Here is a 13,140-nt window from a genome sequence, read left to right on the forward strand (position 1 = left end):
AATTAAACACCGAACGATAAACGTCGCTTTATACGATTTTCCACGAACTGAACGGAAAATTGACGAAGTGTTAAATTATATAAACTGATAAAATCATATTTCCAACGGAGGGAAAGATCAGTTGAATAGCGTGATAACGATAGAGACAGGTCAACCGAGTTAACCTAAAGCTATACATTGCAATTATGTAAAATTGCGCCAAAGGTTATTCCATTTGTATTATCATAAATATCATGTATTTAATTTGACCACAATAACTTGGTGCTTTCATCAAATTACGTTTCATTATCCATCAAATATAAAATTATTATTAACAAACATATTTTTTAATGCAATAAAAAATAATGTATTTATTGAGAGAATTATAATTAATTGTTGAACGAAGCAAATCTGTGCGTTCATAGATTCAATAAACTCCACACACTGGAAAAAAACTTCCGCGCTTCGTTCAACAATTAATTATAAATCTCTCAATAAATACATTATTTTTTATTGCATTAAAAAATATGTCTGTTAATAATAATTTTATATCTGCAACGCAAAACAAAAAAAGTCATAAGTATATAGTAACTGACGGCGCTCCTTGAAAATAAGCTGTATCCGATATAAAGCATCGTTCAAATAAATCGAATTGAAACGCTAAACTTGTCAACACCGAAGATTTTGAACCAACAATTCAAGTTATATATATACAGAAAGAACAATTTCACTGAAATATCTAAAAATTCAGCTAAATAGAGATCTAAAAATAATTTTATTGGATTATCAAAATATTAGTAGACAACTCTGAAGCATGTTGAGCAACATATGCTGCATAAAAATGTGGCACTCTAGCAACCATCCTATTAAGCATCCTTTATAATTATTTTACTAATTCAACAAAATTATTTTTAGATCCGTATCCAACTAAATTTTAGAGATTTCAAAACTGTTCTTTCCGTATATGGATCACAAAATTAATCCTGAAATAGTTTACCCGACTATTTAGTAATAGATATATATGTACATCTTGGTATATGTATATGTACATCTTCTTGCAAAAAACTAAATTAAAAGAAAAAAATTACGTGCATTCGGAAAATTTATCTCTTTGTATAGCTAAAATTGAAAATTCGGCTGTCAAATCTCAACCCAGTTTTCAAATTCGTTAATCGAATGTTAGCCTGTCAATTTTAAATTAAATTTTACATCAAGATTCACGGGTTTTCTAAGTTTTAAGTTAAGAATCCGATATTATTGGTCGAGGGCCACCGCAATTACGACTAATTAGCAAGCCTCGCGGTCACCAGCGTGCAACGAATGCAAATGAGAGTGGGTGTCACGACGCGACGCGACGAGCCGGGGAAAGGCCGTCGCGCGACCATGCTCGCTGATATTATTATTACCGGCATGTTCGAATTGGCATTAACATTCACCGATACATTCCCGCGTGCATTCTCGCTCTTGCATAGCCATCGACATGTAGCGCGAGCTACGCAGCGCCGCGCTGTGCCGCGCCATTTTCGTAACGTGACTTTGTATCATGAACTTTTCGATGACGTTTGCGCAATCCTATCAGTCAGCCAATACAAGCCTGAGCTGGCGGCGTACGAGTGTCAATGTGTCAGTAGACGCGTGAACGTTCTTGTTGAAAGTGTGATAACAACACCCACTATAATGGCTGGTTGAGAATCGACGTGGTGATGATCATCCGGCTCACGCGTAGAATATTGAAATCTCAGTTGCATAAATAGTTGCATAAATAGATTAAAAAGATAAATATGCAAAAAGTGTGTGATTTTCTGTATTATCTCAATTATGTGCGTTTAGATATTCCACGCGTAACCGCTATGTATATATACATGTACAGCCAGGGTTGGCAAGTAACGCATTACTTGTAACGTCGTTATACCGTTACGAGTTATTTTTTTCGGTAACGAATGGGTAACGACATTATATTTACTTTTGAGTAACGTTCATGGTAACGCAGTTACATTTTTGGGGTAATAACGATTTTATTAATTACTTTTATCGTTACTTTATTTCTAGCCATGTAAAAATTTTAGTCGTAACTAGAGAGCGTATATACATATACTTTTAAAACTCACAAATGTATATGTATATACATATATGTATACCGGGTGTTTCAGAGACCACACGTACATTCCATTTAAAAGTATGAGGGAAGTGGCTATTTTGAAAAATGTTTCGGACAAAAGTTATTGGAAATCAAATAATATATTTATCAGTTTTTGTGCTTTATTTCTCTATTAAAAGGTAGAATTCTGACGTTTTTTTTTATATTTATCAAAAATCTACATATAATTAGCTACATATAAAATTAATTATTTTTTCTTATTTTTACATTCAGATTAGAGTAATGTGCACTGAGCGCGCACAAGTTCTGACAATGAAAAATGCTATAATATTCTATTAGATTAGACTCGTTATACTGTGAGTGACGGTAATAGTAACGAGTTACTTTTGCAAAATAATAACGAATAACGATAACGAATTACTTTTTAGGAAAAAAAAACGGTAACGGTAACGAATTATTTTTATGGGATATCGTTGCCAACCCTGTATACACCTTAAATAATAATTTATTCAAAGTCATATAAATACTATTATTTTATAAATAGTAATTCAATTGGAAAATAAATTCGTTGACGAAAATAATGATGATAGACATAATTCGAGATAAAAAGTTCTAAAAAGATGGAATTTGTTAGAAAAATTATTGATTTTCTAAATAACTTTGCATTTTGTCTAACTTGCGCACCTCGTACAATTTAAAATCTGTTAATCCATAAAAATTGAATCATAATTTCGTGGTTTTTCTCCAAAGAAGTTCAACTGTCGTCTCGTTTAGTGACTTGAATTCTGTTCGTACCAATCACTTTGTTATTGCATTGCCAAACGATCGGTTCGTTTGACGGTAGCTGGCATGCTATCGATTACATAACTGGTGAAACTATCGGCTACCTGTCGATTGTACATAGATACACGCCGAAGCTTCGGTCGATCACCCTACTCACTTCAGCCCAAAATTGCAATCAGCAATACTGCCCAATTTTTTGAAATAAAAACAAGTTCGGCAGATAGGAAGAGATTGTATTATGTTTAATTTATTTTAATATGAGACATATATGCGTGATAATTTTCAATTTGTAGATTGCAATTTGGACCTTAATGACGAATAATTGTAATGCTCATTCAAATTGAGCATCTTGAGTGGAATATAGATATTATCTATTTGTTTATGTAATGAAAAATTCTGGGATGTCAACTTAAAATAGCTTCAAGGCGATTGACGATTTTTTAATTAATTTGAAGTAGTAAATTTGAAGTTACTTTTGTAACAAAACAATTTTAAGAAACTTTGTTCGCAAGTTTTTAGAACATTGGTGAAATGTCTTACTGTACCATTTACATGACAAATCTGTAAGCTGAGCTTTTAATTTACTCGCAATCTAACGAGGCCGTTTTGATAATTATAAGTACCTCTGACAGGTGTAGTCATGAGACTACTATAATCGTTGAAAAAAAAAAGATTCCGATCAGATACTCCGTTGGGAGTGGCGATAGGTCTCTGTCGTATACCGGTCATCGCGACAGCGGACGACAGTAGTAGCAGCCGTCAGTGGCCAGCCCATTAGAGTTATGCAACTAGTGAAACTATCCTGGCGGCGGCACGCTGCCACTGCTATCGATGCGGTTCGGCCAGGTCGCCGTGCGCTCGCACTCGCTCCCGAGGCCCCGCGTAAGTTTATTGCCAAAGTTTTCGGACACAACGACCGCGGGTAACCCTGGTTGGGCACGGGGAACAACCCAATGCGCACTCGCGTTGCCGAGCTCACCGTGAACGCGCGCGCGCGCGCGCGCGTGTATGTGTACGTGCGTGCATGCATGGTGGTGGCGGGGTGTGTGTATGTGTGTGCGCACACGCGTGCGCGTGCGTGTGTGTGTAGGTAAGGTATATGCGCGAACGACGTAATCTCATCAACCGATTGCCAGTCTGCCTTCTCTCTCTATTCTCTTACTGTCTTGTAGTTATTCTCATCCTCGTGATTACCGTTTGTTTTTGTTGTAGAGCCGAGAATGTTCCAGGATCACCAATTTCATTAATTTGCGTTTATTATAAGAAAAAGTACAGTCTATGACAAATATTAATCACCACATATTTCGAAATATAAAGTACTAGATTAAATACTACATTGAAAGAAATTTTTAAAAAGCTATTTGTTTTTTTCTTATGTGATTATTGTCATAAAACAATTAAAAACAAGAAACGTATGTTTCGATCAACCTGATACATTTATTATCATTTAGTTACACATATAAGCCTCGGAACGAGGTTTCTGCGGGAAGTTCATACTCGATAGCAATCGCAAAATCTCTCGCGTGGCTGAAGGCGGCTTTAGATACCTAGATACAGAAATAGGTACTTTTACTGACACCCACTATAAGTCGTGGTACCTGTTTCACCGCGTGCTTTCCGCTCTCGCCCTTCCCTTTGCGAAACCACCACGCCTTCCGAGCTAGCACATATTGTGAAAGTAGGAAGGTAGGAAGGTGGTAACTACAAGAGAAGGAGATGGTGGATAAGAAGGGAGACTAGATCGCGACTAGAGCGTTAAATAATCTCTCTAATTGGGTTATCCATGAGGAAATAATCTATGCGAGCGGTACAACCTCACATATCGAGATTTTCTGCATCGTCTTTGTGTCCTCCATCATGGACACCCCACTTTCAGCCCAGCGAATCTATCCGTTTACCTCCTCTTCCCCTCTATATCTCTCTTTTATCCCTCTCGCATCCTTTCGGCCACGTAACAACTCTGCTAGATCGGTAGATCTACTGTAATGACATAGAGAGGAATTTATTTGTATCGGACACAGTGAATCTCAACCGCAATCGTCAAGCTGTGTCTTTGTTGATCCTTTCTGATCCAAATATCTCTGTGTGATAAATTACAATTATTTCTGAGACTTGTAGCTTTCATATAAATATATTTACAAAGATAATTTTCTATATTCATATTCATATATGTATATAATAAACTTAGCAGAAAATAATTGTTAATTTTTCTGAAGAAAGATCTCGTTTCTTTTAATGGATAAATATCGAAACGATTAAGATTTGTTTTTTTTAGAAATAATAAAAGCGAAAAATATATATATATAATAATTTTAGATTATATGAATCGCATACTCATGAAATGACACAATTGCTTTTTCCGATATTTGCACTGCAAGCTAGAAATTAAATATACTCACTATATGTTACATGCGAACCAAGTAGTTTCTTGTAGATGGACCGTACATAACATTGGCTAGTTTCTTTTTATGATATATATATTTTTACTGCATAACTTGATTTGACACTTCAATACGGATGATGTAACCGACTATGGTATCGATGGCGAAATCGAGTTTGCCGATGAAATTAAATTTGTACGTATATCATAATTAAACTTGGCAAGCGTTGCAAAGCACTTTCTAACACAATATTTCGGAAACTTTAAACACAATTAATGGTAATGAGATTATCTATTTTCTTTTTGGATTAATTTCCGTAAATATATCTTTTATAATATAATAATATGTTTATACGTGTACATATGTGTATCCTGATTACTCCCTTACGTATTGTATATTTAAAAGAATATAATCATACTTTATTCTTTTCAGAATAAATTGTAATTAAATATATTATATTCTCTAGATATATAGGATTATAAATACACATATAACATTTTACACGCAATAATTAAAGAATGAAAGTTATTCACGTTATCACGATATGATAATCCGATTATTTTGCGTTCATGTAAATAAAAAGGGATATATTGGGTGCATCCAGAAGCACGACCGCTCACTGAGCGCTCGGTGAGCTCTTGCATCTGATTGGCATATTCCATTAGTTCGAAAAATATAGACCAAACAGATACAAGAGCTCAATGAGCGCTCAATGAGCGGTCGTGCTTCTGGATGCACCTATTGAACGTGTTGGATAATCAAATCAGCCAATTCGTGGCGACATCTCCATTAACGCTTGATCCAACCAATCGCCAGAGCGCATGGATGCAGACTTCGTTTTTCCCATCTATGAAGCTTTATGCAGTTCATGTTCTTTTACACCTTTCCCGCGCGCGCTTCGTCGATCGCTTGTATCACCCCCATTATTGTGTATCTCAGGCTAAATAAAGTTGTGTCTTGTGTTCTCTCAGAAGTGCCACGTCTATATTATTTTCGTATATCGCTCACAGAACGTTTTACAAATAAGATACAAATCCACGCTTCCTTTGGCCGATCGTTCAACCGCTTTCGTTATGCAACTTGTATACAGTCAAACGTACGTTATATAAAACGACATTAGAAGAGTCGCGTGTAAGATTACAGATCATTATCAATTTTATGAATTATGATAGAATATTCGGGATAACAAAATCGCAAAACAACACGTACGTTTCCAATTCACGTTCAACTCATTGTTAGTGTCAATTATTGTACCATCTCTCTCATTTTTCCCTTCAATCGACTTAGTACCATGCACTCGCTATGTTAAATAACCGTTTAATTGCGTTATGCAACGGGAAGTGAAGTGATCTGGCCGTTTTAGTCCGTGGGCGTTTGTTTCATTAATCCTATAGGTCGCACCTCGTACATGAGAAAATCGGAAGGAACAGCCGCGTGACATGATAAAAAAGATAGTTTTTGATAAGCTCCACTCTCGCGATTTCACTCATTGTCAGTTGCGGTGAAGATAGGCCATAAACGTCGTGCCTGCACTCCTACGGCTACGCCTACCCTATTCCGCTTGAATCATCGGCCATGGAACATTACATAAGGACAAGCGATACCAAAATAAGATAAAGCCATGTCATCGATACACCGTTATTAATGAAATTATTTTTCCTATTATTTATTGCATCGTTTTATTAGATTATCAAGTGGAAATGAAATGTCCGTTTTTCGTATTATTATTAATACGAAATGTCTACATGTTTTTAAAAAAAATTTGACAATTATACCTATAAGAGAGTCGCGTCAATGTGAAGTAAAATGGCGTCTAACAGGGACTCTATTAGAGAAGGGCTCTAGACTTTCTATTACGTAGAGCATAAAGTCATGGGGTGGCACCCAGTTGGACGCGACTCAATTGGACACGAGCCATTCACAGCACTTGAGACTACAAAGTTTCTAAGCACCGGTCACTGTGATTGGTGGTGTCCAATCGAGCCGTGATCAATCGGGATCACCCCAAAGTCATGGTGGAAGCTTTTTTGATTAATAAAGTGATGAAATTATTTTAGATGTATCAAAATTATAAATAGCTAAGCTTATACATTATTATAAAGGTTTCGAATTAAAAATATATAAAAGATATAGATATTATGTGGTGTGTAGGATAACGTCAAAAATGACATTCTAACCTTGTCATCAATTATATAATTTTTACGTCTTCTCCGCGCAAAAAACATGACTAAATCATGGTTAAAACATATTGTTAAAAAGGGCGTTTAAAATTATTAGTATATAGCAGTTTGACGATGGCAAGATATTTTATTGTAAAATAAAAGTATTGTTAAATGAAAGTGTTATTTCAGTACTGTTTCATATCGTCACTATTTTAGTTCCAAAAGTGTAAAACTAATTCAGCTATAGAAAACAGATCTATTTCTGTCAATATTTTGTAATTTAACATAAATTCTATTTGTCAATATTATATAATTTAACGTAAATTCTACTCTTACAATTTCTAAAATCTAAATCTCTCTCTCTCACCGCGTTCACGATACTCAAAGTGGGGATATAATAGCATCGATGATTGGTTCCGCCATTTTACTTCAAAGCCAATGAAAATTTTGACAAGATTGACGCGACTCTCTTATAGGGACTCTAATACGATTCGATAGAGCAAAGTTTCAGCTTTAAGAATTTGTTTTTTCAATTGCGATACGATGATTTTTAACGGTGTCATGAGCAACTAAAAACAAAATACTTCTTTTATTTAATCTGCGATAACTCAGTAACAACAAATCTTAGGAACAATTTTTTTAAACGATTTTGTAACGAAAGCTTTGAGCTTTTACAATAGAAAGTCAAATATTTTCTTAAATTTTTTTGAGCACCTGACAAGTCCATAAAATGACAAAAAGTTTCCCATTTTATCTGACTTATAGTTTTCTACATATAAGTAAAAATTACCAAACTCACAGAGACTCTAAAACCATAGTGACCTTCCGAAAATTATAGAGATTTTAAGTTCTAAAACTCTTTCTTTTAATTTAAATGTTTATTTATAAGAAAGTTACAGTTACTATTAATAATAACAATACGAAAAACGGTTATTTCATATATTTAACCTAATAATTATATTTATTTAATTGTTATTAGCGCATTTGAGTAAATACTAAAAAATAAAATTAAAAAAAATTTTTTTAATTTCAAATTTTGATATTAGAAAATGTCCTCTAAAAAAAAATTATTTTAAGAAGAATTCTCTCTAAAAATAAATCTCTTCATAAAAAATCATTTTAGAATTTTGTCTCTTTAAAAAATTCTTTAAAATAATTTTATTCACTTTCTCATTTCTCTCCTGTAGGCATATCTGCATATTTTTCATATTTGTTCATTTTTGTCTATATGTACGATGTATTAGCTATTACGTATCAGTTTTAAACACAAATATCTACGCAGAAATATCACGCAAAGTATGTTAAAAATAAGGACATTCGTGAAATAATTTTTCGTTTTTCATTCCGGCTTGATCGCGTAACGGCGCCTGGTTGACTTGCATGTTCAGGAAATGAGTCTCCTACCAAGTGAAAGTCGTTAGTCCGGAGTATTAAACCAAGTAAAGATAGCCGTTATGAGCAACAGCGCGGATGTACGCGGGCGAAATAAGCGCATTAAAGTGCAGACGAAATTTTGTTACGAGTAACACGTACATCAAAGCCTACTTAAAAATTTTACTTCTCGAGATTAAGAACATTTTTTGCCTAATGCTTGAGAAATCCAAAAAGTTTATAATTTCATAAATATTGTCGCATCGTCAATCTTCGAATAAATTATGCGAATTTTTACCCGTTGTATTAATGATCATTAATAAATTAAGGAAGAGCATGAATCGATGTCAAAGCACGTCGCAATTTTGCAAAAGGTTGATGTGTTTTTGCGAAAATGCTGATCATTCTACACCAGATTTACCGTTGAAATTATCGATAATAATCGGATGTTTATGACGAATATAATTGTCCATCACGAAATAACACTATTAATTTAATTGATAATACTTGCTAATTAATTTTTTTCGCGAGTCTAATGTTTGTAAACAAAATTCCATATACTCGGCATTTATATTGTTTCATACTTGCATATGAGTGAAAAATATTGATTTCAAATTTATAAAAAGAATTCATCTCTATAATGTAAATTTCACATATTATAGTGCATCTAAAATATTTTACAGCATTTTTTACTTTCTCTTATATTATTGGTGAGATTTTTTGTTCAAATATCAATCACATTTAAAATTTTGTTATTATGATAAAAATCGACCAAGTATTTTCTGCTTTTCCAATTACGACATGGTACTGCACGACGATGAGAACCTTCGCGGAAGAGAGAGCGGTCGGTCGCTGGCCTGCATGATACTTTCGTGCGAATGTGGGCATGATGAAGATCGATTGCGTAAGACACTAAGAGAAGGTCCAGGTAATGGTGCGTGCATGCGTATTGCATTATTTTCCCCGTTCAAGAGCATTCATTGGCCGCCATTGTCAAGTTTAAATGCCGAATTGCTTGGACCTGGACCCGGCATCGCAGGCGTGGTTCCTTTCCGGTCATTGCGCAAATCAGTCACTCGCTCTCGTTCCATGATCACGTGACGTCGAAGTGATATCCCTATCTCATCTACCCTATTCTGCAATCTGCGAAGCATAAGATGTTCGCAGAGCATAATGCGAAGATTGATAAGCTACATAGAAATTATGAAAAAGATAATGACATAATGATGGTACTGATTACCTTAAAAATGTCGATATTATGGTGATACGTAGCAATTTTTAATGTTAATTAAAAATTAGACAATCGCGAGGTAATTTGCTAAATTAAATTTTTAATTTCTGAAAAATGTAGTGAACTTTTGGAATTAATAGTGTCTATCTCATTAAAAACTCAAATATATTAATTAAATGCTTTTGATACATTGACTATAAAATTCAAACTATTATTATGTAATCTTCTCAATAAACTGCAAAAATATATAAAATCTATACAATTTGATTAATTACTTGTCATTATCAAGATAATTTAATTTCTCTTATTTGAACATTTTAAAGGTCTTAATCTATTATGATCAGTTTCTATTGTCACGTTGTGTAATAAATTGATGATTTAAGTTTAAGGATTAAGAAAGTGAGGAATCGAAATATTCACGGACGGGATAAATATCGAATCTCAAGAACGCAAATTACATCTTTTCGTCGGCAGTCATGGCCAAAATTCGGCCGAAACGACATTTCGCGGAAACTAAGATATCGAAAAGCCAACTCTATTTCGAGTCTCCGTGTGCTCTTTATACCAAAGCCAAAGACACCGCTCTAAGAGCGGCCGGCGCGGCGCGGCGCGCGGCGTTCATTGGTACGGCCAAGAGAAAGTGAGAGATGGCTGGTCGCTGGAAGAGTGCGACGAAGATAGAGAAGGAGAACTAGAAAGAGAGTACGGATATAGGCGTAGCGCGGGAACATAGTGGTATAAGTGCCGTGTCCTGTGGATAGTGTAGGTAGGGTTCAACGAGTGTGGGAGGGTTAGTGCTGGGAGCGGGGAGGCAGGAGGTGGAAAGAGTAAGGCGGGAGAGAGAAGCGGGGGCTGAAGCTCACACAGGGGTTTATAGATAGCGCATGGCCTAGAAACTGTGCCGCTTGGTGTTTTTGACCCTTCGCCTATAGCTACTGCTTCTGGGCCATTGCAACACGACGCGTTTATGCCGCGTTAGGTCGCATTCACATCGTGCGCGAGTCGTACGCGGTCAACAACGTGTATTCTCACCCTGCATTGATTGTTAGCGTTGAGTATTTTAAGTTGTTGTTTTCTCTAATCACATATGTCCTAGAAATCGTGTCCGATTCCAGTATAAGAAGACAATTAAATAATTATGTACATTGAATATTTTATGATACTTTTAACATATAGAATACATTGATCCTGTATTTCGTATCAAAACGACTTTTATCCATGAACTCCTTTTAATCAAAATTCTTTTATAAAATTTTTTACAAAACTGATAAAAATAGAAAAATACAAAATATTAAAAATATTAAAAGATTAAAAAATATTGTATATCTTTATAATTTTGACAATTGTATAAAGAAACATGAAGTTTGATCGATTATATCGCTAGTCTTGTATATAAAATTTATTATCAACTATATATAATTTCTAAATCACGTAGCGAATATCTGTCAAGTGATATTTACGTCACAACGACGCGACATAACTAATAATAAGTTATACCGCAACTAAGTACATTTTCGAATTCTCTATCTCGCGTCGCAAAACGAGACATACTTGAAAGCTTTTTTTATTAAAGAGAGAGATTCAGGTCGCGTTCAAGATTTGGTCAAGAAATTTTCCTACATCAATCATTGAAGTAGAGCTCATATTAATTAACCGTCCCGCTTATTGCTGGCAAACGTTTAACCATTCTTCTTTGCTATAGCGCGTGAAATAATAATGCATCAGATTTCGTGTGGCTTATCGTGCCATCCCGGTACGGAAATGCATCGCCGTTGTCTAAGATTGCATCGATTATGTGACACACATATACAAAAGCATACGCATAAGAGTACATCAGGCACATGCAAAACGATGTCCATACTAATACGACGAATATACCACCCTGGAAAAACTCACCGCTGCTCTGTATGTACATGCCCGACCTCCTTATCGACCGTGGGTTCGACCTCGCGCGCAGTTATCGCTTCCGGGTCGTTGCTTCGTGACGGGTCATTTTAAGCACCGTTCACAATCGATTTGTAACTGTGCCCAGCATTCGCATTGAAAATGCCAAATCACAAATCATTGAATTAAATCGATAATATCTCATAATCGAAATTGAACAAAATGAGCGATTAGATTTTCTTAATAATTTTCATACGCTGAACTTTCCAGAGTTGATATCGAAATCTATAACACAGTACAAAAAAAAACGCTATAAGTCTCATTTAATTTATATTAATTATATTAGTTAAAAGACACTAATTAATTTTAATAAAGCAATCAAAGCATAACTCATATCTAAAAAAATGAATTCTAAATATATTTAAATAAGAATAATCTAAAATTGCAGACTTAATAATTAAAAAATTGAATTGTTTGACATTTTTTACAAAGAGATTTATAATTGAGTGGGTCCAATAGACCCACCGTTAGCCCAGAAGATTAATAATTATCTAATAATTATCTAGAGATTTATACAATCCATTCCATTAAAATTAATAATATTACGTCATATGTTGATATATATGCGTTACATGTTTTGTATTGTTTACTATTTGTTACGAAGTAATTTAATATACAGGGTGTCCTTGTATATTAAATAAATGAATTTAAATTGCCAAACTTCGGAAGCGTATATAGAGAATCGATAAATTAAGAAAAAAGATATGTTCTTATAGATATGTTCGTTTTTACTTCGTTTTGGAGGGAATTTCAAAAAGACAAAACATTATTTCCTCGGTTATTTCATTTTTATACTTATTTATTCACATTGTCACTTTCTTAATGTATGCATATATTTCTAATGTAGATATTGTTGAAAGTATTGGCCTCTTGCAGCAATGCAAGCATTGCATTTAGTACGGACAGCTCGTGTTGCAGCTAAACACTGATCTGGTGATATTTCATGCACTACAGCCATGATTTGGAATATTATTGTTTTCGTATACGACTTCAGCGATAACGCTTCAGAGGTGATACGAGAGTATGCGTGCCAATTTTCAGACAGAAGAGTGCCGGATTAGCGAGTCATTACGTTGACCAAATCAGTGTTTGTTGCTGCAACACAAACTGTCCATACAGAATACAATGCGTGCATTGTTGCATGAGGCCAACATTTTCAACAATGTCTGCATTAAGCAAGCAACAACGTAA

The 13,140-nt window shown here is 34.6% G+C and overlaps 1 long non-coding RNA gene across 1 annotated transcript; it reads left to right on the top strand.

Moving 5' to 3' along the window:
* Window positions 1-4,124: 4,124 nt before the first annotated feature.
* Window positions 4,125-12,892, top strand: LOC108766435 (uncharacterized). The gene is made up of 3 exons (XR_001940373.1): window positions 4,125-4,134; window positions 7,501-7,503; window positions 12,797-12,892. It is a non-coding gene; the product is annotated as an uncharacterized LOC108766435 (long non-coding RNA).
* The last annotated feature ends 248 nt before the right edge of the window (window positions 12,893-13,140 follow it).

This window comes from Trachymyrmex cornetzi, unplaced genomic scaffold (genome assembly GCF_001594075.2).
Source record: "Trachymyrmex cornetzi isolate Tcor2-1 unplaced genomic scaffold, Tcor1.1 scaffold59, whole genome shotgun sequence".
In the NCBI taxonomy this organism is placed as follows: Eukaryota; Metazoa; Arthropoda; class Insecta; order Hymenoptera; family Formicidae; genus Trachymyrmex; species Trachymyrmex cornetzi.